This window comes from Misgurnus anguillicaudatus, chromosome 7, assembly GCF_027580225.2.
Source record: "Misgurnus anguillicaudatus chromosome 7, ASM2758022v2, whole genome shotgun sequence".
NCBI classification, from domain to species: Eukaryota; Metazoa; Chordata; class Actinopteri; order Cypriniformes; family Cobitidae; genus Misgurnus; species Misgurnus anguillicaudatus.
In genome coordinates this window covers 23,807,677-23,834,020 of record NC_073343.2, presented here as the reverse complement: position 1 = coordinate 23,834,020, position 26,344 = coordinate 23,807,677, and the positions used below count along the sequence as shown (strand labels likewise).

The 26,344-nt window shown below is 38.0% G+C and overlaps 1 long non-coding RNA gene across 3 annotated transcripts; it reads right to left on the bottom strand.

Annotated features, from left to right (window-relative positions):
• Positions 1-836: 836 nt before the first annotated feature.
• On the bottom strand, positions 837-4,777 carry LOC129447416 (uncharacterized). 3 transcript variants are annotated; one of them, XR_012370562.1, is made up of 7 exons: positions 4,330-4,777; positions 3,975-4,024; positions 3,685-3,830; positions 3,305-3,437; positions 2,292-2,466; positions 2,139-2,211; positions 837-1,525 (listed from the first exon to the last, which is right to left on the bottom strand). It is a non-coding gene; the product is annotated as an uncharacterized lncRNA (long non-coding RNA). The 3 variants fall into 3 exon arrangements; XR_012370561.1 differs by having other exon boundaries at positions 3,685-4,024; XR_008645467.2 differs by having other exon boundaries at positions 3,685-4,770.
• Positions 4,778-26,344: the final 21,567 nt, after the last annotated feature.

The window sequence follows — 26,344 nt, the reverse complement described above, 5'->3', positions numbered from 1 at the left end:
CTTAGCATAATCCATTGAATCTGATTAGAATTGCGCTCAAAAATAACCAAAGCTTTTCGATATGTTTCCTATTAAAACTTGACTCTTCTGTAGTTATATCATCTACTAAGACCAACGGAAAATTAAATGCTGTGATTTTCTAGGCAGATATGGCTGGGAACTGTACTCTTGTTCTGGCGTAGTGGTCAAGGACTTTGCTGCTGTACCATGGCTGCAGCAGGCGCAATGATATTACGCAGCACCCGAAAACTATAATAAAAAAACAGTCTGCTTGGTAACTTTCAATGGCAGGGGACTATTTTCGGGCATATTATTAATATTATTGTGCCCCCTGCAGCCATGTATCGCAGCAAAGTCTTTGATTATTACGCCGGAATGAGAGTATAGTTTCTGCCATATCAGCCTAGAAAATCAGAACTTTTAATTTTCAGTCGGTTTCAGTACACGATGTAACTACAGAAGAGTCAAGTTTTAAATAGGGAAAATATTGAAACTCTTTGTTTATTTTTGAGCGCGATGCTAATGGTCTAATCAGATTAAATGGATTATGCTAAGCTACACTCTAAAAAGAAAAGGTTCTAAAATGAACCTTTTGAAGTTCCTGGAGATTGCAACTGTGGGGGAACCTTTAAGGTTCATTTTTGAACCTTTTTAAAAAGGTTCCAATTAGAACCCTCTTTTAAATGTGCTTTAAAGAACCAGCAGAGTTCCTTTTTGAACCTTCTTCTGGACATTATAATAATTATAATAATATTTATTATTATTATTGTTATTATTATTATTATTATTATTCATTACTACCATTACACTTTTTCATAACAAACACAACATCATGATACTTCATTAAATGTTTATTGCATACATAACATGACAGCACTTTAAACAAACAGGCTAAAGACAAAAAATTAACTAAAAAAACAACCTTAATATTTCAGTCAATCATTCAACAATTTCATTCAACATTTAACAGATTGTAACTGAATATATCATTGATATATGTAAGGAATAATTGACGACAGGCCATTGAATCATAAGAAAATAATGCACACCCAATGTGGTAATGTGGCACCATGTGAAGCGGGTTGCCGTTACACCCTGGGTGTGCGTTATTTTCAAATAATTCAAAGGACCGGAGTCAATTATTCCACTTATACCACGGTTACCACAAACATTTCTCTGGTGCCTATTTTTAAGACATTTGACAAGTTAGTGCGGTTATCGAAAAATAATGCATACTTGTGGAACAGTTCTCTACCAATCAGAATAAAGCATTCAACAGCCCCGTGGTATAATTTAAATATATATAATAAAAAAAATGTTTCCTCCATATCATGTATTTACACTCCACTCTATGCATTTACATAAACATACAGTAATTTAAACAATTACAGTAATTATTCAATGTTGAAGATGAAGTGGACTGCACAACTAGAGCTATGGTGACATCTTCTACCTCAAAGACTTTCTCACCTTCCTTTATTATCTCCAGGATTGAAGTATATACCGGGTTGGGTGTATTTGGTACCTAAACAAGAAAGTGATAATGTTATACAAAGCTCTACTTGGATTTAATATTATAAACAAATATTATTTTTAACTTTAAAAACATTCCAACTTCCCAGTTCAGATGCTTTATTAGGAATTTTTACCTGTCACAATCAGTGGCGGCCAGTGACTTTTGAGGGTGCACAATGTGAAGCTCACCATGTGTGTGGTTTGTCCTTTCAAACTATGTATTTTCGGCACATCATGTGAACCATGTACATCATGCATCTTGTCAAAATAAGTCCATGCTGGCCAAGCATCTAAGGGGTTTATGATAAAAATGTGTAATGAGTTTACTGTTAAGTTAGTGTCTTGCGAATATTTTGTGTGTGAGTGTCTTTTTTATCATATCAATTCGATGCATGTGCAGCAGGCACTCATTTTGACAAGATGCATAATGAACATGGTCCACGTGATGCCCTGAACACATATTTTTAATTAACGCCCCTCGGAAGAGAACTCACCAGCCGCCACTGGTCACAACGTAATACTGGCTTTAAAAAGTTGATTTTCAAATATAGGGTCCACAAAAGCAATTGAAAATTATTATAGATTTAAAGTCTTAAAAAATAAACTTAGCCACCTACGCTCACCTGATTAATGACAAAGGAAACTTGGGCTCTCCTTGAAATGGAAGCAACAAGGCAGCAGCAACCATTGAGAGACCTTTAATAAAAATTATGAAATTGCACCTGACATATTGTTTCATTGATTATTGTCATTCTTAGTTTAACATGCTACATTACCTCTGTGTGTCAAATCAACGTAGGCTTCTTTTGCATTATCCAGTTCGGTACAGATATCCACTCCAACCTGTATTCTGTGGCACTCATTAATCACTTTCAGTGCCAGCAGGCCTAGATTCTTCAGCATGTTTCTTTCAATGTCCGTGTCAAGTATGCTTTGGACCTCAAAGGCAAGCTGTTAGAATCCAATAAAATAAAAATATTAACAGATACATTTTTTTTGCTTTTTAATTTTGAACAATATTCTACTCACAACTGAAGGGACTTTAAGGGCTGGATAGAGTGTTAATGCATCGTTTGTGGAGTTATGTTTTATGAATTTTGTCGTCTAATTCTTTGTCTGTGCCATGCAGTCCTATAAAAGTTTGAAATTTGTTTTTTTTACCCCAATGCTGTAATCATCTTCCCCTGACACAGACTATCCACAAACTTTACTGCTTTTCAGTGGTGGCCGGTGACTTCTTTTTTCGAGGGCGCTAGATGCAAAGTTTGTCACAACATGTATGTAGGCTGTCATGTTTGTGGTTCCTTTTTTCAAAATATGTGTTCTGCGCGTCGAGTGAACCTATGTGCATCATGTGTCCCGCCAAAACAAGTGCCTGCTGCAGATGCGTCTAAAGGGTTGCGTAATCAGAGTTTACTGTTAAGGGAGTGTCTTGCGTGTATTTTGTGCGCGTGAGCGCCTTCTTTATCATAAACCGTTTTGACGCGTGTGCAGCAGGCACTTATTTTGACAAAACACATGATGCACATAGTTTATATGACGCAACACACATAATTTGAAAACGCAAGCAACACACATGACACTCCGAACACTTATTTTGAATTGGGATGAGCAATCACGGGCTGCCACTGCTGCTTTTACTGAATCCTGAAGATAAGTCTGTTTGTGACAATTACCTCTTTCTATACTGTACATGTCTTGGTTTTCCTCAGTCTTATAGAATAAAATACACAAAGCATTTAACAATTATAATTGTCCATTAAGGTGTCACTTTGTCTGGCATGCTTACCTATCCACTGGTTATCTATTGGACCCTTGTAAAAATCTTGTGGTTCCATTTTCTTCCAGTTTTGTCTCTCAAAAACTGGTATTTGGTGACAAGGAGTAAGCACACCTTGTTTTATTGGTCACTTGTTGGATACCTGAAAATAGAAGATATATAAGTGTTCAGGACTTCATGGATTCTGCCAAAAAAAAACTTTATGCCTGAGGCAGACTTATTTGATGAACATATAATACTTGCCTGGAGCAATCGATGAAAAGTTTACATAACTTATACAATTATATATTAAAATTTATTCTATTTTAAAGTAACAACAATATATATGTTGATTTGACACAAATGCTGCATATTTTTAGTAATAAAGTAATTAGATGTAAAACACTTACTCATGACTGATGTGGTCTTAGTAGGCATTTCAGTCTTCATTTTTTTCTGTAGTCTAATGAATTTAACTTGATCCCTTTTTTAGGAAATCATTTTGCTATCATATTCTCAGTTAGGTTCATTAACGTATCCCCATTAATTTCATTCTCTAAAACAAGGAGTAGAAGATAATGTTAACAAAATTGCATGTTAAATTATATATTGCAGCTTAACAGTTAAAAAGAGTTTCTGTAAGATAAAAATTGAAATGTTAGGATAAATTCGTGGAAAATTTTTCCAGTCAACCAGTTACATCTTGAGTAGTCCTTTGAATAATGTCTGTGCTCATATTTGTTTCAGTCCCTAGAAAAATAATTGCAGTTTAGATGAGAATGATATCACATACAAAAAGTTAATTTGCAAAGATAAATATACACTTATTTAATATTCATATTAATTTATTTACAGTACTACATCAAAAATAGGTTACATCACGTTTGTGATTCATATCTGAAGATTCCTATTATTTCCAGACATTCGGTCTTAGATGTTTTCTTCAAAAACATTCAAAATATGCAGCCCACGCTTTAATATTAACATAAGGCAACATAACGTTAATGTTATCTTAAATTTTTTATAAAGTGAATAGTAAAATTGTTTGGTTTTACCTCAGATAGGTGCGCTGTTCCTCTCAGTCCCCGTGCTCGCGCTGCAACGGTTGTAACGGTTTTTGCGCGTGAAACCTTGCGCGTGTAGATGCGCGACTGCGGCTGCCTAACTTATCTCGGGAACATTAATTACGTCATAGTGCCGATATGTCTCGGTTTCATGAACTTACAAACGTTTGCTGCCAGCTAAACATATTGTTTCATTGGATGTGGCCATTGTTAAAAGATTATGTTTTGGCCAGCACTGTATCTTATTTATTTTATTATACATGCATTAAATCTGTTAAAGTTCTGAATGACACTTGGAGATGCTATTAGTGTGTGTTATAGGTACCTGTCGCAAACCATCTATTCAGATCATTTGAATAGACCCAAATGAAGCTTAGGCTAATGTCTGTGCATTGCACATACTAGGCTACTGCACACACAAGTACAGGGATGCGCACGCACGCACACACACACACACACACACACACACACACACACACAATTCGTCACACGTGTAAAAAAAAAAAAAAAAAATTTTATATATATATATATATATATATATATATATATATATATATATATATATATATATATATATATATATATATATATATATATATTAATGATAACACACAATGTTGTATTTGTTAACCTTAGAAAATGCATTAACATTTATTTGTCTTTGTTCATGTCAATACAATATTAGTTCATTGTGTATTAACTCATTTAACAGTTACAACTTTATATTTTAATAATGTATTAGTAAATGCTGAAATTAACATGAACTAATACGAGTGATGAATGCTGTAGTATTGTTCATTGTTAGTTCATGTGACTAGGCATAAACTAAACATAACAAAAACAACCTTATTGTAAAGTAATACTAACTACTACTACTACTAATAATAATAATAATAATATGCAGATAATGCAGATTGTATAGGCTACTTGTATTGTTAAGGATATTATTATTATTATTATTAGTCTATACAAATAAAAAATCTTAACAGTCTGACTCCATTTTAGAAAAGGTTCATAAAGGAACCTTCTCAAAAGGTCAAGATCTAAAATGAACCCTTAGGACACAACAAAGGTTCTAAAAAGAACTGTCCAAATAACCAAGGATATTCATAGAACCTGTAAGTTCAACTTTGAACCTTTATAATTACTACAAGTTCATATTTGAACTTCTTGGTTCTTTTTTTAACTCTAAAGGTTCAATGTCTTCTAAGAGTGTATGCTAAAAAAGGGGAGGTGGAAAATGACCATATTTTCAAAAAAATTGGAATGTGTCCCTTTAATCCCATGTGTAATCAAAGTTTAGTGTTAAATTAGTGTCTTGCAAGTATTTTGTGAACGTGAGCTTCTTTTTTAATCATAAACCTTTTCGTTGCATGTGGAGCAGGCAAGTTTTTTGAAATGACGCATGATGCTCATAGTTCACAAGATGCAACAAATGTAGTTTTAAACGTAGGTTCGGGAGGAGCCTAAACATTCAGGCCTGTCAATCAAGGCAAGGCAAGGCAAGGCAAGTTTATTTGTATAGCACATTTCATACACAAAGGTCATTCAAAGTGCTTTACATAGAAATGAGAAAACAAAAATCATCATCATCATCATGGGCGTATATAAGGCAGCCTTCAGGCCTCCGCGTCCAGCTGCAATTTTTTCCGGCATCCCTCCTCCTCCCCATCTCCGCCTTCTCTCTCTCTTTCTTCCTCTTTACAGTTCTGTTGCAGGGGGTTGAACTTGAGCCTCGAGCGCCAGCCTCAGGTTCACTCTCTCTGAAGGTTCAGAGCTCCCTTCGAGGACAGCAAGCCAAGTTCGTTTACCATTAATCATTAAAACCTGAATGCGCGGGCAAACTATTTAAACACATATTTTAAAATGACGAGTAACACACGTGACCCTCCGAACAATTATTTTGAATTCACAGCCCTCGGAGGAGAAGTCAACGGCTGCCACTGCCCATACCTGCACTGTTGTTCCACATTGCAGTCTGTCTAATGTTGTTTGGATCAAAATAGCAGAGCTTTTGATTATCGCTAATGTTCCTGCTTCAATCTCTAATTAAAATCTATGTGAATTTCTCTTGCATGGGCTGATTAAAGCGTCTAGGAACATCTGTCCTCTCGCAACCCTATAATGTCACATGCACACATCCTTACTGAAAGGCGTCCAGATGTTCTCTCATGTTTGAAGACACCTGATGGTAAACACTAAGACTGGCTACTTAACTGATAGTGATTAGATGAGAACAAAAGGCTTCAAAATACAACAAATCTCATTTTCTTTCTATAATTATTCATTTAACTAATGCATCTACAGATTAAAAGACACTTCAGAAGATCCAGCTGGTCAAAAATGATGGATTACTCTAAATCACAGAGCCATTTTTGAAGATGAACCAGAATTTTGTGTAGCTCTGTTGCACACTTGGTCCAAAAGCAAGATGTGATGAAATTAAGCAAAAACCTGATTCACATTTCCAAGGATGAAAAGCTATATCCTATTTGAGAAAGAAAGAGTTTGGCTTGGACAGGAGGCTACATTCACTGAGCCCATACTGAGGGCAGTGTATTGGAAACCCCACACCTTCAAGCCCTAAGCAGAACTGCTGAGAGGCAGGAATTTGGACCCTGTGAACCTACCAAGTAAAGTAGCGACAGGAGAAGATGAAGAGAAGGAAGAGGAATAGAAATTGGCAGCTTGGTGAGAACAGACTCTGTGTATCATCATGACCTGTTGACACTACTGTCATCACGTGATGTGTGAGGCTAGAGGAAAGGGGGGAGTGGAGTGAACGGATGTTTTCCTACTGCGGCCAAACTGGTGTGATGGATCCTTGCTGAGATTAAAGTATGGTTTGGTGAATGAGATCCAGAACGTGTGACCACTGGTCGGTTAGTGCCTATGTGTTTTTTTCTTATACAACAGAATAGTTCCCAAGAAAGCCAAAGGTTTAAGTTGGCATGTGACTATGTAAGTGTTAAGACTGGAAACACTATGGAACCGGGTATGTGAAGTGAATTGCTACCCCATGCCTACCCTCCAGTTTCACTCCAGGTTTCCACTTCTCAGTGTGAAGACAAACATGCAAAGTGATAAAAATTATGATCCAATGCAGCTAAATTTACTATTGTATGATCTGAAATCCACAACGTTTATAACACAAACTCTATATCACTGTTATGGTCTCAATGGCAATTAGTTCTTATTCAGTCTATTGAGGCCACAGTAATCCCACTCATCTTCACTCACAGCTTTAGCGCAGCTCTCGTATCAGTTGCATAATCTATCAATTGATTAGCCTTCTGTCAAAGAGCCTGCAGTCATCCACTGAAATGAACCTCACTGTCTTTCCACTGCTTAAAACAGTGATGAGGTCATCAGACTAATAGCATCTCTGTCCCCTCATTCGTAGGACCTGGGGCATCTTTGCTGAAAGGTAATATCACCTGTCATTTTTAAACATCTGAGCTATTAGTCCTAGTCTGCTGGTGGATCAAGCTGCTGGACAGAGTGCTTTTGTATCATGTTATTCACCTTGGAGTGGGATTATGAGCAAATAAGTGGACTGAAGGTTAAAAAGGGCAATTTACTAAGGCATAGTGGATGCTGTTAACCCTCTATTGGGTCAGAAAGACTGAAACAGGATATACAATTTACTTATGGGTATCATGTTAAAACTGCATGACTATCTATCTCATGATTTTAAACAAAATTAACCCTGTACAAAAAAAACTTCAAGGTACACTCCACTTTTAAAAATATATATACTCATTTACAGCTCCCCTAGAGTTGAACATTTGATTCTTACCGTTTTGGAATCCATTCAGCTGATCTCTGGGTCTGGCGCTACCACTTTTAGCATAGCTTAGCATAATCTATTGAATCTGATTAGACCATTAGCATTCTGCTAAAAAATAACCAAAGAGCTTGGATATTTTTCCTATTTAAAACTTGAATCTTCTGTAGTTACATTGTGTACTGAGATCGACAGAAAATTAAAAGTTGCGATTTTCTAGGCAGATATGGCTAAGAATTATACTCTCATTCTGGCGTAATAATTAAGAACTTTGCAGCTGTAACATGGCTGCAGCAGTCGTAGTGATATTACGCACTGCCTGAAAATAGTCCCCATGCCAATGCAAAATCCTTGATTATTACGCCAGAATGAGAGTATAGTTCCTAGCCAAGTCAAGTTTTAAATAGGAAAAATATCCAAACTCTTTGGTTGTTTTTTAGCGCGATGCTAATGGTCTAAACAGATTCAATAGATTATGCTAAGCTATGCTAAAAGTGGTGGCGCCAGACCTGGAGATCGGCTGAATGGATCCCAAAATGGTAAAAATTAACTGTTTAACTCTATGGGGAGCTGGAAAATTTTTATATTTTTTAAAAAAGTAGAATGTCCCTTTAACACTGTAAACTTAAAGTCACCATGAAACGGAAATAGCATTTGTCTTCCATATCATGACGTATATACAAATAAAAAGCTGCTGAAATGAGGAAAACATTTGGGGTCGGACTTAAATTTGTCAATGGAGAACTGATAGAATCGTTGGAAGTTTGCCCTTGTCGCTAACTGCTAAGTCTCCGATAGCCCCACCCACATGCTGGACTACGGACTTGTACTGTGAAACGGTAAAGTCTTCTTTCTTACTGTTTGTCACATTTGTCATGTTTATTGTATTACTTGATAATAAAGAGACCAAAACAACTGCTTTTCATATTTATTTACTGTTGTTTATTTATTGTTTAATAAAAATGTGTATTATATTTAAAAAAGTAAAATATCTAAAAAGTAGAAAATAACTGACAACAAGAATAAAAAAAAATGTGTATAAACGTAAATTTTTGGTGTTTACTGTCAGTATCCTTTAGCTGATTCCAGTCATGCGTTCGTCTCCCTTTGTATTATCAAAAATCTGAGTGTGCGAATGTACATCGAATGTACCCTCAAAATCACAGTGCATTGTGGGTAAAGAGTAGTGAATGAATGTAAGGAATGAACTTTTTCACTCCAAAACCAACACCACTACAAAATGTCCGACAACCGATGTGGTGCACTATATAGTGGATAGGGAGCAGTTTCGGACACAGCTAAGGTATTTTTCAACAGTGAGTCCAGCTGGCCTCAAACAGAAACGTCATGGACACAAGTCTAGAAAGTGCATGGCTGGTGACCCACAACAGTGCATCTCAAGCTCATGCGACAATGCATTTAGGTCATCATGATGGTATTACAGGGTTTCCCTTAGAATGACAATGTGATGAAGGAATATGATTTATCAGCTAATGCACATTTGTAACAGGACACTCGCAACTTTTGGAACTCTACTGGCTCATCCAGCAACGCTGCCAAAGCTTGAATCCCATCTCTGTAATGGAAAAAAATGCAGACATGGTCATAGGTTAGTTTTAGATAAGCACAGAAGAAGAGTTGTGGTGACTCAGACTTTCAGAGATGAGGCCGAGGGACTCAAGCTTGGCAGTCCGTTCTCAGACTTAATATTGAGATGACAGACTCTGTTTACCTGTACGGTTACTTTAGTGCTGGCATGGCCAGTGCAGACTTAAAAGATACATTAGTCAGCACTATCTGACTGATCTGCAGATATTAACATAATTATGCTATGAGATAAGATGCTGATAAAACGTTACATCATGTTTCATTTGTCTCTTCAGCCGTGAATGCTAAAATCCCAGTTTATCTGAGCAATTAATCATTTCCCCCAACATATTCTTTAATGGTAAATGGAAGATTTTTCTGCAATAAGGGAAATGTAATTTAATGTGTAGGGATTTTAAAACAACCTTTTGACAATGTCAATGAATGGTTTTAATAATTTTATATAAAGAATTTGTCAGAAAGGTTTGGGTTCATGAAAGTTCCAGTATTCAGGTTCAACAGAAGTTCAAATCTGCTGGTATAATAAAACTGCATGAGTGAAATTAGACTAAATCAATATTTGGGGTAACATACTGCCTCTTTCAGTAAGCTTGGCTATTTACAGCCTTTTCCATTAAGATTTTTATTTAGAAGTACGACTTAATGGTTGTCGTAAACATAAAAAACATAAAAGTACCGCAAAAACGATAAGAAAGCATGTGGAGCAGTCTGCTCTTGCCATACTTTGATTTCATACGCCATCCGTTTGCACAGTAACACACGTCACAATTGATGGACAGCTATCCCCGGGAAGACACATCATTTTGTCTTCAAATGGAAAAGCAAAGTCCAAAATAAAACTCGGGCATCACTTTCAGGTCAGTTCACAAAATATGCTGACACCACCAACTAATCTGCTTGATTTAAAAAGTATAACAATGTACCAATTTATATCATGTAACGTCAGTTGTTTAAATGACATTGTGCTGCGTTGCGATTTGAAGCATTTCACGGATATTGATTATTTTTCTGTAAAACACACACCTGACCTGATCAAATTTCTTAAAGGTGATATGTGTACATTGTATGAGCCTCTAGTGGTGAGATTGTGAATTGCAAACAACAGCTCACCCCTGAATTTCAAAACGCATATGGTAGCCGCCACAGGGGCTACGAAACATGCTCTGTAGAACAGTTTGTTCGTTTAGTGCTCCTGTAGAAACATGACGGCGACTTCCATGTAAGGGGACCCAAGGGGTATGCAGATAAAAACGCCAATACAAACAATACAGTTCATTATGTAAGGTCTTTATACACCACTGATAATATAGTTATGTATATTATATTGGATTTCTGTCAAGAGATCCTTCTAAAAGTTACACAACGCACTTTTAAAATAACCACCATGCAGATTGGAAGACAGTGTCACATTATTGTCTTTTAAACAGCACAAGCCCAGACTCTTAGTCTCCCGGCAGCTGCCCTCTGCCTGATAGCATCTATTCCTCCCTCCGTACGCCGCTTACTGCTGCAATTGATGCCGAGGTGGCCGGCGGAATACAAGGAATGAATCCCTCACTTGTAATCGGAACCATGAGGTCGGACGCGCGCAGGAGTTATCGCCACAGCGGGAATGAATTCAGCCCCGTCAGCTGAGTGGACGGACAGAGGCTGCGTTTAACCGGACCAATGAGAGATGAAACAAAGCGAGAGAGATTCTGACTGCGGGCTCTTTATGAACTTGTAAAATAGGCCTCTGTTGCTTCATCTTAAGAAACAGTCTTTTAACTGGATGTGAAAAACAGTGTTTGGTTTCTTAATAATTTGCAGTTGAATAAGAGTGCGAGACAAGGACTTGCTTATAAAACGCCGTAAAAGCTAACGCTGTATGAAATGGCAACAGAAGCACTAATTTCTCAATCCAATCAAAAATAAATTAAAATAATTGCTTCAGGTTGGGTAAGGAGATGGCGATATAGTCTACCTTTAATAGCAACCCTCTAATTAACATATTTTCATTACCTTCATGAATGAATAATTTAGCACCATGTTACAGTCATTAATTATTCGCTTTTGGTATAGTGACGGATTTAAAGGGACACGGTGTTCAATTTGGGCTTCAATCCACCGAGATGACATGAATAATTAGCGGGCAACCCTTTAGTCACCGAACGCTTGTCAAATACTTTAAAATCAGGTTGTCAGGACTCTAAGAATATTTAAAGAGTTCAATCAGTATTATATGATGAAGAGTAGTGCTGTAAAGGTGAACTTCATTTATTCTGCATAATTCTTACTCTCAGATCTTCTTTACAGTTATGCCATAGAAGGACCATTTTTGGTTCCCAAATGAACCATCAATCCAAGGTTTTTACAGAATCTTTTCCACTACAAGGACACTTAAAGGCTTTTTGGATGGTAAAAATGTTTATTTCTATGGTATCGCGCAGCATCTTTATTTTCTAAGATTTACACTCTTACAGATTTACACATTGTAAGTGGAGAAAAGACAGGTTTGGTTTGGGTCATCTTACTTTTGGGGCCTTTTTTCACTGGGTGCAGTACGTAGTACCGATACTTAATTTAGCACCACCTCAGTTGGGGTTGCAAGCGACCCAAGCTGATACTAAAACGTGACGCGAAAACACTGTGGATCACTGATTGGTCTGAGAGAATCGTCACTACCAGTGTCATCGCTATCATGTAAAAGAATAGCTTTACCTTAGTGCTCTTGCGCTGTTTCGAATAAACATGTTGTCTCTGTGATTTGCTGTAAGTTCCCAAACTCCCTTTTAGCCATGTTATACATCCACAGGTTAAGAATCAGGAACATCTTAACAGTTTTTTTCCAGACTTGCAGTTTGTGGCGACACATTTGGGACACATATATGCTTAAATGCAACTTACATGAGGCTCAGCGGAGCGTGTCGACTGACGCCACCGGTGTTTGTACAGAAACTGTCATGTGAGACAATTTTAATTTTGTGGCGAACTGAGAAATAAATGAATGTATGGGAATGTACAATGACGCTCTCACTTGTATGATGTCACAGCAGTAGGCAGTGCAAATATAACGACATGCCTATAATCCCTCAAACACCATGCCAAAGTGAGGTGAGCTGGTCTGACCTAACCCAGACCAAACCGTGCAACCTGGTATAGTATATAGTGGTATAGTCATGGAATATTTTGCTAATTTATCCGTGTCATTGTCACGGATCTCCACATTTTTCCGCGTTAGTACCACAGACTTTCTTTTGTTTTTCCTATTTTCTTACCATTGTCGGTTGGGTTTGGGGTTAGAATGACTTTCTGTTACATAAAATGACATCCAAACCCAACTCTAACCCTAACGTCAAGCGACAATTGTTTAAAAATCTGAATTATAAATATTATAAACCAATAGTTAAAGTGACATTCTTACCCTAACCTCAAACCCAAGCGACAATGGTTTAAAAATAGGAAAAACAATTAAGTAAACAATATGTAAAACTGACACGGAAAAGAAAGTCTGTGGTACGGACAGCCAAAATTGCAGAGATCTGTGACAATGACACGGATTAATGAGCAAAATATTCTGTGACTATAGCCATGTTTCCATCCACATGTTTTTATCCGAATTAAGTGATATCGAATGAAAAATGCGTTATGGAAACAGTAAAATTCGATTGAATTTCATGAATATCGACTCAAAAGAAATACGTTCGATCTCATCGGATTTTATCTTGATCGATATATGGCTTATGCGATAAACGCTGATGGAAACGTTATTTGCCGAATAAATAATGATTTGCGATTAAGGTTTAGGTCCTTTTATGGTTGCAACCCACACACAAAACAAGAAGAAAAAGTTTTAGGTCATTTGCGCTCTGGTGGCACAAATGGCGTGTGTAAACAAAGTCAGATGTAAGTGGACAAACGACGAGACGAGATTCATTTTAAATTTAATTTAGCAAAGAAAATAACGGCTATAGAGCTGAAGATCTTTGCCCGAACCCGACGGGTTCGGTCGGATTCGGGCTTCATTTCTAACATTTTACACGGGCTCGTGCCGCCTTTGCACGGTAAATGAGCGGTCAAGTTCAATGCTTCAAGTTCAGTATAGCGCAGGACCACGCTGAAGCCATTTACAGTGGATTTGATAATTTCCTCAAAAAAAATGCCTAATCTTGGTGAGTAAAGGTTTTTTAATGTATAACTAAATATTACTTAGTCTTAAATACATAATTTAGACAGAGGATATAGACTAATGTTGGCATTAATGTAAAGAAAGTGCCGAAGCAAATACCACAGAACCTTTATCCTAATTTCGTTCTTCCCAAATAACCATCTTATTCAGAATGTATTATCTTAATTTAATTCGTTAAGAAATAATTGTTTTTATTGGCATGTTGGCCTATAATATTGCATATGCCTATTTAGAATGAGATGTTACGATGTTAGAGATGATGACTTATTTTTTTTCTTTGTTTCAACTTCCAAGTGACGTGTAGCCCAGTTAGTCATTAATAAATAATGTTAAAACCTGTGTAAATTACTCATTCTTGATAAAAGCTGTTTGAGTGCGCAAATTTAAATAATGTATGGCTGTAAACGAGTTCGGGCTTTTAAAAAGCTGTCAATCTAAATGTACTTTCGGGTTCGATTACAGCTCTATTTTAGATAGCAAAAATCTAAGAAATGCCATAATTTATCAGGAACTCGCAAAGGAAATGTCCAACAATGGTTATGACAAGACGTGGGACGTCCTCCGGAGTAAATGAGGCGCTCAAACAGCGATACGCGTTTCAAAAAAGAGAGTTATCTTGCAACGGTGCCGGAGGGAAAATAAAAGCAAATTCGACCTTGATGAGATGGATCCTCGGCCAAAGAACCCTCGTAGCTTTATTGGCTTATTAACAACTCTAAAGATATTTTTTCGTTCTCATTTAAGTTAAGAATTGATTCGGACTATCATTTCACGTTAATGCCTCCGTTGTCGTTGGGCATTTACATGCATCTGCATCATCATAGCAATTTGATGTTAACGTAATTTTCTTATTATTATAGCTTGATATGTCGCTATCAGCTCAGCTGGCTGGCACATAAGCACTTATAACTTGTGAAATGCCGCAAATTTGTCTAGCAAAACTTTGTTCGCAAATGTTTGCTTGAATATTGTGCGATTCAGTGCGAAAATGAATGGAAACACCTTCAAATGTCTCAAATCAATTCGATATACCAATTTGATCGCAAACCAGCATGTGACGTCATTATGCACAGGTTTTTATTCGCTTTAAAGCCGTTGGATGGAAACACACTTTCACCAGCTTTATTCGCATAAGTTTTTTAACCGAACTTCAGATAATTCGATTGACAAGTGGATGGAAACTTAGCTTATACCAGGGAACTTTTTAATATCATGATGAACCGTTACAGACCAAATTTAAACTGTAATTTTGCACTGCTAGCCCATGATTATATATGAGGTTAAGGGAATCATACTACACTCGTTTTTTTAAATGATGTATTCACTACAATGCCAAATTAATAATTTTGATTTTGAGTCATATTTTAAAATAACGGAGAATAGTCATGTTTCCTCCAATGTACCTACAGTACACTACGTCTTCCATCATAACAGTCAATACAGTCAACCTTGCCAAAATTGAGCTTATAAAGCCATTTTTAACCTTGCTCAATGGCAGGGTTCTGTACCTTGGCCAGGGACCATATTTCCTTACTTTCTCTGAAAGAAATTTTTGCCAAATACCTCAATCATGTCAAACTGCTGGAGCTGCCAGAATGACTTACAGCTCTAAACTCATGAAAAACTGTGGGAGTGACAGAAAACGGGCCGCGTGCCCTCAACACAAGCCGACCGTCCGGACCACGCATGCTTTTAGCTCCGCCATTAGCTTTCAAACGCACTCAGTCCCCAGAAGTCAGTCAGATCCTATGTGCCGCTGATCAGGATCTATCTACAATAACATGATCTATGTTTTCTGCCTTCACATCTCTCTCCCCACAACTTGTTCAAAGTAATGAAATTCCTCATTTGAGGCAGGCTGACAGATGGATTGGAAATCAAGAGCACCAGATAAGTAATGTTGTTTTGATGCCGAGTTGCGTCTGATTGATTTTAAAACTCCAGCAACCGGGAGATGTTTTACCATCATGAATGGGGAACGGTGCGTGTAATTTAGTAGGGGCTATTTTCGGAGCGCTTAGATCATCTTGGGACAGAGGTGCGTGAGCGTCTGCGTGCGTGTAAAAATCTCCTTAGCCTGACACCGTGGAACACATGTTCCGTCTATTACAGCAATATGTCATTATCATGCAAATAACATGACAGAAAGACCTTCAGGAAACACCTTTACAAATTATAGGCTACAACAACAATTGCTTTATTTATTTTTAGACGCTGAGTGATTGAATTCTCAACCAACAACTTGACCTTATGGAAATGACAAGGCATATCTTATGTCTGTTCTGAGGTTTTATGTTGTGCTGAATGGCAGTGGTTCTGTACTGCTGGTAAATAAGGTTTGATCTGAAAGGGGTGAGAGCAGATGGGAAAAACAATGCTGAATGCAAATATTTGAAGGAAATAATTGTTTATAGCTGTGATAGCAAAAATTGTCCAATCTCTGCAGGATTTTGAAGCAAATGTGATTTTGATCATCAATGTGATTTTGTGTGAGAAATTACTGACTGCCAGGAACGATCGATATATTTGCATATATGCAGTGCGGTGTAAAATGAATTTCTAGTAAATTTTTTAGCAAAGCAATTACATCAAAATCAAAATATCTTATATAATTTGGATTTTACTGCATTGACCTCTTTGCAGGAGGTAGATTTTAAAGAAATTGCCTCTATTTTAAGATGCAATTACACAAAAACTGCATTCACTCATCAGCCAAGGTTACTGAAGGACCATCTACACCTCACACACGGATACAGTGAAACTTCATATTAAATTGACCTCTATTACAGTAATAAAATGATCAAGGTATTGATCTGCCTCAAATGCTAATAAAACATTCATTCATTAAAAAAGTGCATGTTGTGTGGGTACATTTAATTAATGTTAGTGGGTTGACGGCAACAGTTCACCAGGCAGATGAGATGAGTTGCCGTGGATGGTAATATAATCTGTCAACTCTTGCTGACAGAAGACAGAATTTTAAAACAGTCTGAGCTCTTGAATGATTGATTATCTCAATACATTTTCTGGAGGTCATATTGATTTGTTTTGAAAAGTAAAACTCAGGGAATTAGTGAGTTCAGACGTTTCCCCTGAGTGGCAAACATTCAGCCTGCCTCAGCCAAATATGAAAATATGAATTTTATGAAACCAAACGTGAATGTTGCACATGCAATCTGATGTATAAATGACATTCACAGTGTTAGCTCCCATTAAAGAAAGTGGAAAGTTTAATGAATAAAATTAGAGAAAATATTCAATATATTTTATATATTCTGATAGAAATTAAACAGCACTTCTTGTCACAGTTATGCGTTCATCAACATTGCAATTTTGCCAACACATTTAAACATACATTTGGTAAGGGTGCAGGTATTATTCTTTCTCAACAGGTAGGGGTTGTGGGTTTGATTCACAAGAAATACAGGTACTAGGCAAAATGTACTGAATGCACTATACATTTTTTTGAAATGTTACACTGTCTTATACACTTTAAAGCTGTGTTATTAAAATATAGCAGCTAGTTTCTATACTAGTCAACATTTTAAAGTGGATAAAAAAGTTCATCAAAGTTGTCCTAAAACAGGAACAAGTATTGGGTATCGGTTTTAAGTCAACTTTTATGAAAGGTTTTGATCCACTTCAAATGTTGACTAGTGTACATTGTAAACATTCCTTCATCTACATTTTGATTAAAATGACAATTAATTTCAACTTTCTTTTTTAGTAAGGAATAGCTATAAGAGATAAAAAATAAAGTTGAAATAGCTTAAGTTAAAGGATTAATCCATTCTCTTAAAAAAAATCTACTCACCACCATGTCATCCAAAATATTGATGTCTTTCTTTTTTCAGTCGAGAAGAAATTATGTGTTTTGAGGAAAACATTCCAGGATTTTTCTCATTTTAATGGACTTTAATGGACCCCAACACTTAACAGTTTTAATGCAGCTTAAAATTTCAGTTTCAACGGAGCTTCAAAGGACTCTAAATGACTCCAAACGAGGCATACGGGTCTCATCTACCAAAACGATTGTCATTTTTGGCAAGAAAAATAAAAAGTTTGCACTTTTAAACCACAACTTCTATTCTTTTTCCGGCTGTGTGACGAGCCAGCGCGACCTCATGTAATAAAGGTCATGTGTTACATATTTGAAACGCACATTTGCGGACCATTTTAAACCATAAACTGACACAATGACATTAATTAGTATCATTCCACATACAACAACGTCAGAAACAGTCCTCTTTCTCCACACGTGTAAACACCGGGACGTAGTTTCGATACGTGATCCGTGACCTATTGACATGATGACGTATTGCGTGGGGTCGAGCTGGTGCGTCACAGGAGGAAGAGAAGTTGTGGTTTAAAAGTACATATTTTGGAAGGTATGTAAAAGATAATGCGTTTTTTTAACCATAAACCACGCAAAGACATTGTATTATACCAAAACACAGAATTACGCTGTTTTTAGCAATGAAACAGGTGCTCTTTACTTGTAAATTCGAGTTGATTCAATTTAAAATATTTTTTTACAATGTAGCTGACCCATGATGGTGGACCAGCTGGATTATTCTTGGCCCAAGACCTTCTAATGTTCAAAAACAATTAGATTTCCAACAAGGTTATAAAGGTATAAATGGAGATATAATTATATTACATTAACCAATTAACAAATAAACAAGTCAAGACACAACAAAGAAGTGTATTGCTTCAATTTCGCATAAACCTGCATTAATGGTGTCTGTAAATGTTCTCCTCAGACAGCTGTCACAAGTCTTCCTGAATGGATGGAAAAGAAGCCTGTGGGGAACTATTGACCAATCCAGTTTGCTGAGAGTGAGAACAGGTCCGACTAAACCTGTATTACAGTGGATCAATAAGCATTGAGGAAGACAGAGATGAAGTCAACACCGGGCTCATCTCTCAGAGGTGGACGCTTTCTGCGCACTTAGTTTCCCAGAACACGACAACAGCATGTAATAGTTCACAGCAGTGTGATCTAATGCTCGGTTTCAATCCATTTAATACTGGGATCTGCAAGGACGCAGGGGGCTGGAATGAGAAAACGGAAAAATGTGAGAAGATGAGGCTACATTCCCAAACCTGAAAGCTAGTGTCGTCTGGAGCCAGCGTTGACTCATAGTTGTATTTTCATAAATGGACAAATGTAGTGTGTGAAATAAGATTAAGTCAAACCATGATTACGTAAGGCTTGTGGTCATCCGGTTCGAGACTTGATTTACTCACTATTCAATTATAGGTTATTTACAAATGTACCATAAAAGACACTAAGAATTAGGTACAGTATCCTGTACAGGGGCATGGCCAGTTACATTATAAACCCTGAGTGGCATGCCCATCCCATAGTCTACAATTATTTTTCTATTTTTGGAAGATCCATGTGCCATCAGTGGTTCAATCAGAATTTTATGAAGCGACAAGAACACTTTTGCCATGCAACAACAGTACTGTGCAAAAGTCTTAGGCCACCATCACCAGCTTTGTTGTTTTAGCAAAGTTTTAATGTCTTATATTCCATATTTATTTTCACTCTTTTTTTAAGATATAAACAGAAAATACAGGAAATTTGTAAACAAAATGTAAAAACAAAAGTCCTGAAGTCATTCGATTAGAATTAGAAATTAGAATTTAATTTCATTTAAATTTAAGAGATCATGCAGCTGCCTGCCATTGCTCAAGTGGAAGGGGAGTTTACCCTAAATACTTGACACTTCAGTTTTTTCTTTTATACTGTTTTAATACTACATACGAATTTCCTGTATTTTCTAGTTGTATTCTAATAAAGAGACTGAGAAATAATTATATATGATCACTATAACATTGCAAAAACAACAAATCTAATGGTAGCATGGTTGCCCAACCATGGGTTTACACCAGATGCGAGTTCAACGATTTGGGTGAGTAGATTACATACAAAGTCTATGCAAAGACGCGATCAGACGCGTCCTCACGTGGGGCGATGCGAATGATGCAATATGGACGGCGCGTTTACCGCGAAAACACACAGTATTTGCCTAAATAAACGGCGCGGGTCGATAAACGTCATGTGACTCAAAAGGGAAATGTGTATTACAACTTACCAGTTTCCCAATGTCTTCACTGACACTCTTCCAAGCGAGGTCCTTTTTATTCCTGTCTCTATAGAAATGAGAACTTGTGTCGTATAGCTCCGGGTGACTGCTCAAGGACAATATCAAGCGTTCCTTTATGTTGAATGAGTGACTCCGGGCAGGGCTGCCGCCACAGCAGGAAGCAAGCTCCTGATTGGTTAACGCGGTGTGAAATTCCGCTAAAGTTCAAACTTCTCAACTGGGGCGTCAGCCGGCAAATCGCGTCAAATACAAAATGCACAAAAGGCACCATTTGCGCGTACCGCACCAGGCGCTCAATTCACGCGAACTAGACGCACGAATAGGGCAGAAATGCATCTTCCGCACAGCCCCAAATGCCTCATCCGTGCCGCGAGACCTCCAGACGCGCGTAAACGCGTCTTCACATTGACTTAACATTGAAATCACTCGCGCTTCACGCCTCTACCGCGGTTGGTGTAAACTCAGCATAAGACTTTAGCACAGTACTGTATGTCAGGAGGTCACGCCGGATTTAAAAGAGGAACTATATTTTATGGCGTAATAGCACTTTTGGGAGTACTTCGACTCGGCGCAGTAACACCCTCCCTCTCCCAATCCGCTTAGAAAAGCGCTACGTTTTATTTTGTACCACCAAACTTGCTCGTATAACTACTCGTCTTAAATAAGAAAAACGTTGATGTGTTTGGTCACTTCTAACTTTATCTCTGATTGGTACCATTGAATGAATGGGGCTAAGCTAAATGCTATCGAATTGTCACAGCGCGCACCAGCGCTTACGTGCACGCACACAGATGATAGAGGGATGTATCAACAATTCTTAGTTAAGGTAATAACATAGTTTAATATTGAAAATGAGTAGACTATTCCTTTAAATAGCAGTTTATGGGACAGTCACACACTTCCCGGTTTTTATCAAAAATATCTAAAAATGTATTCTGAAGATGATCAAAGGATTTATGGGTTTGGAGATACACAAGTGATTTATGATCAAATTTTGATTTTGATAGTGAACTATCCCTTTAAGTCATGTAAATTATCCGAAGTTTGTGTGATTTGCTAAATGTTGGGAATCTAAAATGTAAGATACATTTACAGTATGCCAACATATAAAGTCTGTATATAGACTGCTAAACCAAAAGGCAAAACCAACAATCATTTATTTGGCTCAACATTCTGAATAAATAGTAAATAAAATTATTTTGGGGTGCACTGTGTTTAAGGAATACTCAATTTTCTTTTTAAAAAATCCTGATAATTTCCTCACCCCCATGTCATCCAAAATGTTGATGTCTTTCTTTGTTCAGTCGAGAAAAAATTAGGTTTTTGATGAAAACATTCCATGATTTTTCTCATTTATTAGACTTTATTGGACCCCAAAAGTTTGCAGTTTAAAATTGCAATTTCAACCCAGCTTCAAAAGGCTCTAAATGATCCACAATGCGGCATAAAGTTTTTTTTAAGGAAAGGATTGTCATTTTTGGCAAAAAAAACAAAACAAATGCACATTTAAACCACAACTTCTCGTTTCGCAACAGTCGTGTGACGGGCCAACGCGACCTCATATAATTGCATAAGCATGTCGAAAGGTCACGCATTACATATATGAAACGCACATTTGCGGACCATTTTAAAGGAACACGCCCACATTTTGGGAATTTAGCTTATTCACCGTATCCCCCAGAGTTAGATAAGTCCATACATACCTCTCTCATCTCCGTGCGTGCTGTAACTCTGTCTGACGCAGCCCCCGCTAGCTTAGCCTAGCACAAAGACTGGAAATGCACGGCTCCAGCCAGCACACTGCTCCCAACAAGTGACAAAACAACGCGATCATTTTCCTATTTATGTGTTGTGATTTGTATAGTCAAACCGCGCACAAACAACAAGGTGACACGAGACACAGCGATCCTCCAACAGCATACATACTGAGAACTATATTCTCCGAAGACGAAGCACCGCCGCATGGGCGGAGTGATTTGCACAACTCTGACCGAACTCTCTGCTCCTCACCAGGGGCTTCTCGTGTGCTGCGAGCAGATCACTCCGCCCATGCGGCAGTGCCTCGTCTTCAGAGAATATAGTTCTCAGTATGTATACTGTTAAAAGATCGCTGTGTCTCATATCACCTTGTTATTTGTACACAGTTTGACTATACAAATCACAACACATAAATAGGAAAATGATCGCGTTATTTTGTCACTTATTGGGAGCAGTATACTAGCTGGAGCCATGCATTTCCAGTCTTTGTGCTAAGCTAAGCTAGCGGGGGCTGCGTCAGACAGAGTTACAGCACGCACGGAGATGAGAGAGGTATGGACTTATCTAACTCTGGGGGATACGGTGAATAAGCTAAATTCCCAAAATGTGGGCGTGTTCCTTTAAGCAATAAACTGACACAAAGATATTAATTAGTATAATTTTACACACAACAACGTCGAAACGGTCCTCTTTCTCCACACTTGGAAACACTGGGGCGGTAGTTTTGCAAACGTCATCTGTGACCTTTTGACGTGATGACGCATTATGTGAGGTTGTGCTGGCGCATCACACTGAAGCTGCATTGAAACTGCAATTTTGAACTGCACTGAAACTGTGAACTGTTGGGGTCCAATAAAGTCTATTAAAATAAGAAAAATCTTGGAGTGTTTTCCTAAAAAAATTATAATAATTTGTTCTCGACTGAACAAGGACATCGGCATTTTGGGTGGCATGTGGGTGGGTAAGTTGTCTGGATTTTTTTTTTTTTAAGAAAATGGAGTATTCCTTTAAAGCGGTGATTCTAGTTGCACTTTGCTCAGTACAAATAACAGATGTGACCTACAGAGGACACATGAGGTGAAAGCCGGTGAAACCTGCATGTTATTATAAATATAAAAATACTTTTCAGTGATCTGGAGAATGAAAATCCACCCCTGTTCCTCCCCTGGAAAAAAATAAATAGAGGAAGAACTTAAGCAGGTCTACCTCATCTCTCTCTCTCTCTCTCTCTCTCTCTCTCTCTCTCTCTCTCTCTCTCTTTCAATGTTAGAGTTGAGAGCCCTAAAAGTACTAACGTTATGTTTCAACAAGCTCAAACTACTCTATAATCCAAAATAACGGCAGCTTTGCGGGGCCTGACAGACCCTGTTCTGAGCTAATGGTTACTCTATGGAAGGGTAATGTAATAATTTCAGTGGAAAGACTGTAAGGAGAGGTGTGGTGAGGGAATTGTGAGAAAGAGAGAAAATGGAGGGGGGTTGATTTAATCTTTTCCTCTCCTCTCTGGTCCCACCTTTCTGCCTCATGTCCGACAGACATAAGGAAATGAGCAGATTAATCAAAATTAGATTCTCTCATCACACTTGCTGCGCAGCGGCGGTGAGCGCCGAGCTCACGCAGGAAATGAGGCGGTCCAACACCTCCAATTCAGGTTGATTACGGATGATCTTACAGCTTAGGGGGCCCAGCGCACATCTAGCACATTTTGAAGGTCCTGGGCTACTGTCGGTGGCTCAAACGTTTATTTGAAGAGGTCATATTATTACGAGAGAACTCCTTCTGTTGGGTAATTGAATTGAATTGCATCAGCTATTTAAACCTATTGATTCAATATGTGGGGCATGCGGTAATGTGTGTAATGCAGGAACATTTTAGTGATGTATTTGGTTAGCTTGGTCTTTAAAGGAACAGTTCACACAAAAACTAAAAATCGTTTTTTTATCAGCCTCATGTTGTTCCAGATTTGCATGTTGTTATTTTCTTCAATAATTGGAAAAATTGTAATAATTTTCATCATATAGCGAAAGTTCGAGAGCCACACGACAGCTTAAAGGGATAGTTCACCCAAAAATGAAAATAATGTCATTAATGACTCACCCTCATGTTGTTACAAACTCGTAAGACCTCCGTTCATCTTCGGAACACAGTTTAAGATGTTTTAGATTTAGTCCAAGAGCTTGTTGACCCTTCATTGAAAATCATGTAAAGTATACTGTCCATGTCCAGAAAGGCAACAAAAACATCATCAAAGTAGTCCATGTGACATCAGTGGGTCAGATAAAATGTGTTGGAGCATCGAAAATGCATTTTGGTCAAAAAGAAAATTCTCTTCCGCGTCTGTTGTGAAGCGCATGTGCGAGAGTGGGGTCACGTGACTGCAGTGACGTGGGTGACGTGTTATTCTCAGACATGTTTGCAAAGTTTTTTTTTTCAAACTTACAGCGTGCGTCTCCCTCAGACTGTAAACAAAGTCTGGGCGTACAAAAAAACCCCACCAAATAACACGTCAGTCGCGTCGTACGTCATCCACGTCACTGCAGTCACGTGACTCTAGTCTCATGCTTCACAAAAGACGCGGAGGAGAAGACAATGCTGAATAAAGTCGCAATTTTTTTTATTTTTGGAGCAAACTGTAAATCCAATGCTTCAACACATTCTAACTGACACACTGATATCACATTGACTACTTTGATGATGTTTTTATTACATTTCTGGACATGGACAGTATACCGTACATAGATTTTCAATGAAGGGTCAACAAGCTCTCCGACTAAATATAAAACATCTTAAACTGTGCTACGAAGATAAACGGAGGGGTTTCGAGTTTAAAATGACATGGGGGTGAGTCATTAATGACATTATTTTCATTTTTGGCTAAACTATCCCTTTAAGGTCAGGACCAGACTTTATTTAATTTTATTGAGTTATTAACTGTTCTTACTGTTAACTTACAGTATTGATTACATTTACAGTATAGCACAATAACAAGTCTTATAGACTGTTTTTTGTTTGTTTATTTTTCTACCTTTGAAGTCTGAAAGATGTGGTTAAGTATAAACTCTTGTTGTATGAAAAGGATCTGCATCTATAGTCTTTTAAATATCTTAATATGTGTTCCAGTTAATAAAAATCAATTAATTGAGTACATATTTGCAACAAGTGTAAAAGCAGCGACAGAAATTTCAGGAAGTTGACCAGCATCTGCTAAAAAAAGAAATGAAATAATATCAGGTCAATACATTTTTTACTTTAATATACTTATACGTCTAGTCAATGACTTGATCCAACACACATGGTGCAAGATGTCAAACAGTCGTAACGCTGAGGCAGACTTTCAGTGCTGCTGCCTGTGTCATTGATTGGTTGTAATGGAGCTGCCTGGCCCTGATAATGCATGATGTAATCGTCAAAGGGATTTAATCTATTTATTGTAAGTAGGATTGAAAGATGCCTCATCCAACTTCCCATTTCATCGGGATAGACAGAATTCAAAGGAGAAAGACAGAGTGACGGAAGGGAACAAGTAAGAATGCGTTGGCCGGGGTGTAGGGGGTGATGTGCATGCATCTGCAGGCTTTATACACCATCCTGATGGAAACCTTGTGAGATACAGGTCTTTCATTCACCCCCTGACATTGAGAAGAGTGCAGCGGATGTCTTTTGCTCAATCTACAATCCCCGGCTCAATCCCTTCAGGCCACAAAAGGAAAGCGATGGCGGCTTATTGCATATAGGAGTACATATACACTACGCTGAGCAATGCTTTTCAATTACCGTCCGCCTTTGAGCGGGGGCTCGGGCGAAAATATATATAGCGTGTTTCGAAGGCAAAGCGGTTAGGTCAGACGCGTGCAGATATAAAATATACCTCGTGTCATTTAATTTGACAGTTGTCCTTTCAAGCTATCACGCAGAGGTCGGAAGCAGCGCAAAAGCAGACACATGCTCAGAGGCGCTAACTGGTGGCTTGGGCTCGCGGGTGTTAGCATTTCGACAATTGTTTGAGCAAATTGCTTGCGTCTAGTTAACAAGCCTGTTTGCGCTTTAACACAAATACAGTCTGTAATGATGGCAAACACGGCCGCCTGTGAATCCCCACAGTCCGAGCGTAAGCGCTCCTCATTAGCCTAACCTTACTCGCCGCTGTTTATGAGCTGGTCGTGAATGTCAACCTAAGCCTATTTATAGCTTGATATCAAACAAAAAGTGTGTCATCCCCTCTGGCCACTCGTTACCCAAACCACGGACCCCTAAATCACGGTCGTTCATCATGTTTTTGGGGATGAGCATCTTGGAGCAAAAGGTCCACATCCCAGTGTCCTTCAGTGAGGAAAGATGCATTAATTAGCTGCATGTAGGGATGGCAGTGTGTAGTCGGGGTCTGTAATAGATTCCTCCTGGAATTGATGAGCTTGTTTGTGGAAAAGGGGGGGAGACAGACACACCTCTGATCTCCCCAGAATAACAGTCCCTGCACTATAGGGACCTGAGGACATTTAAACCGAGTATCCTTCCATAACACCCCCAGCATTCAGTGACAATTTTTGGATGTTTGCTTGTTTTGTACAC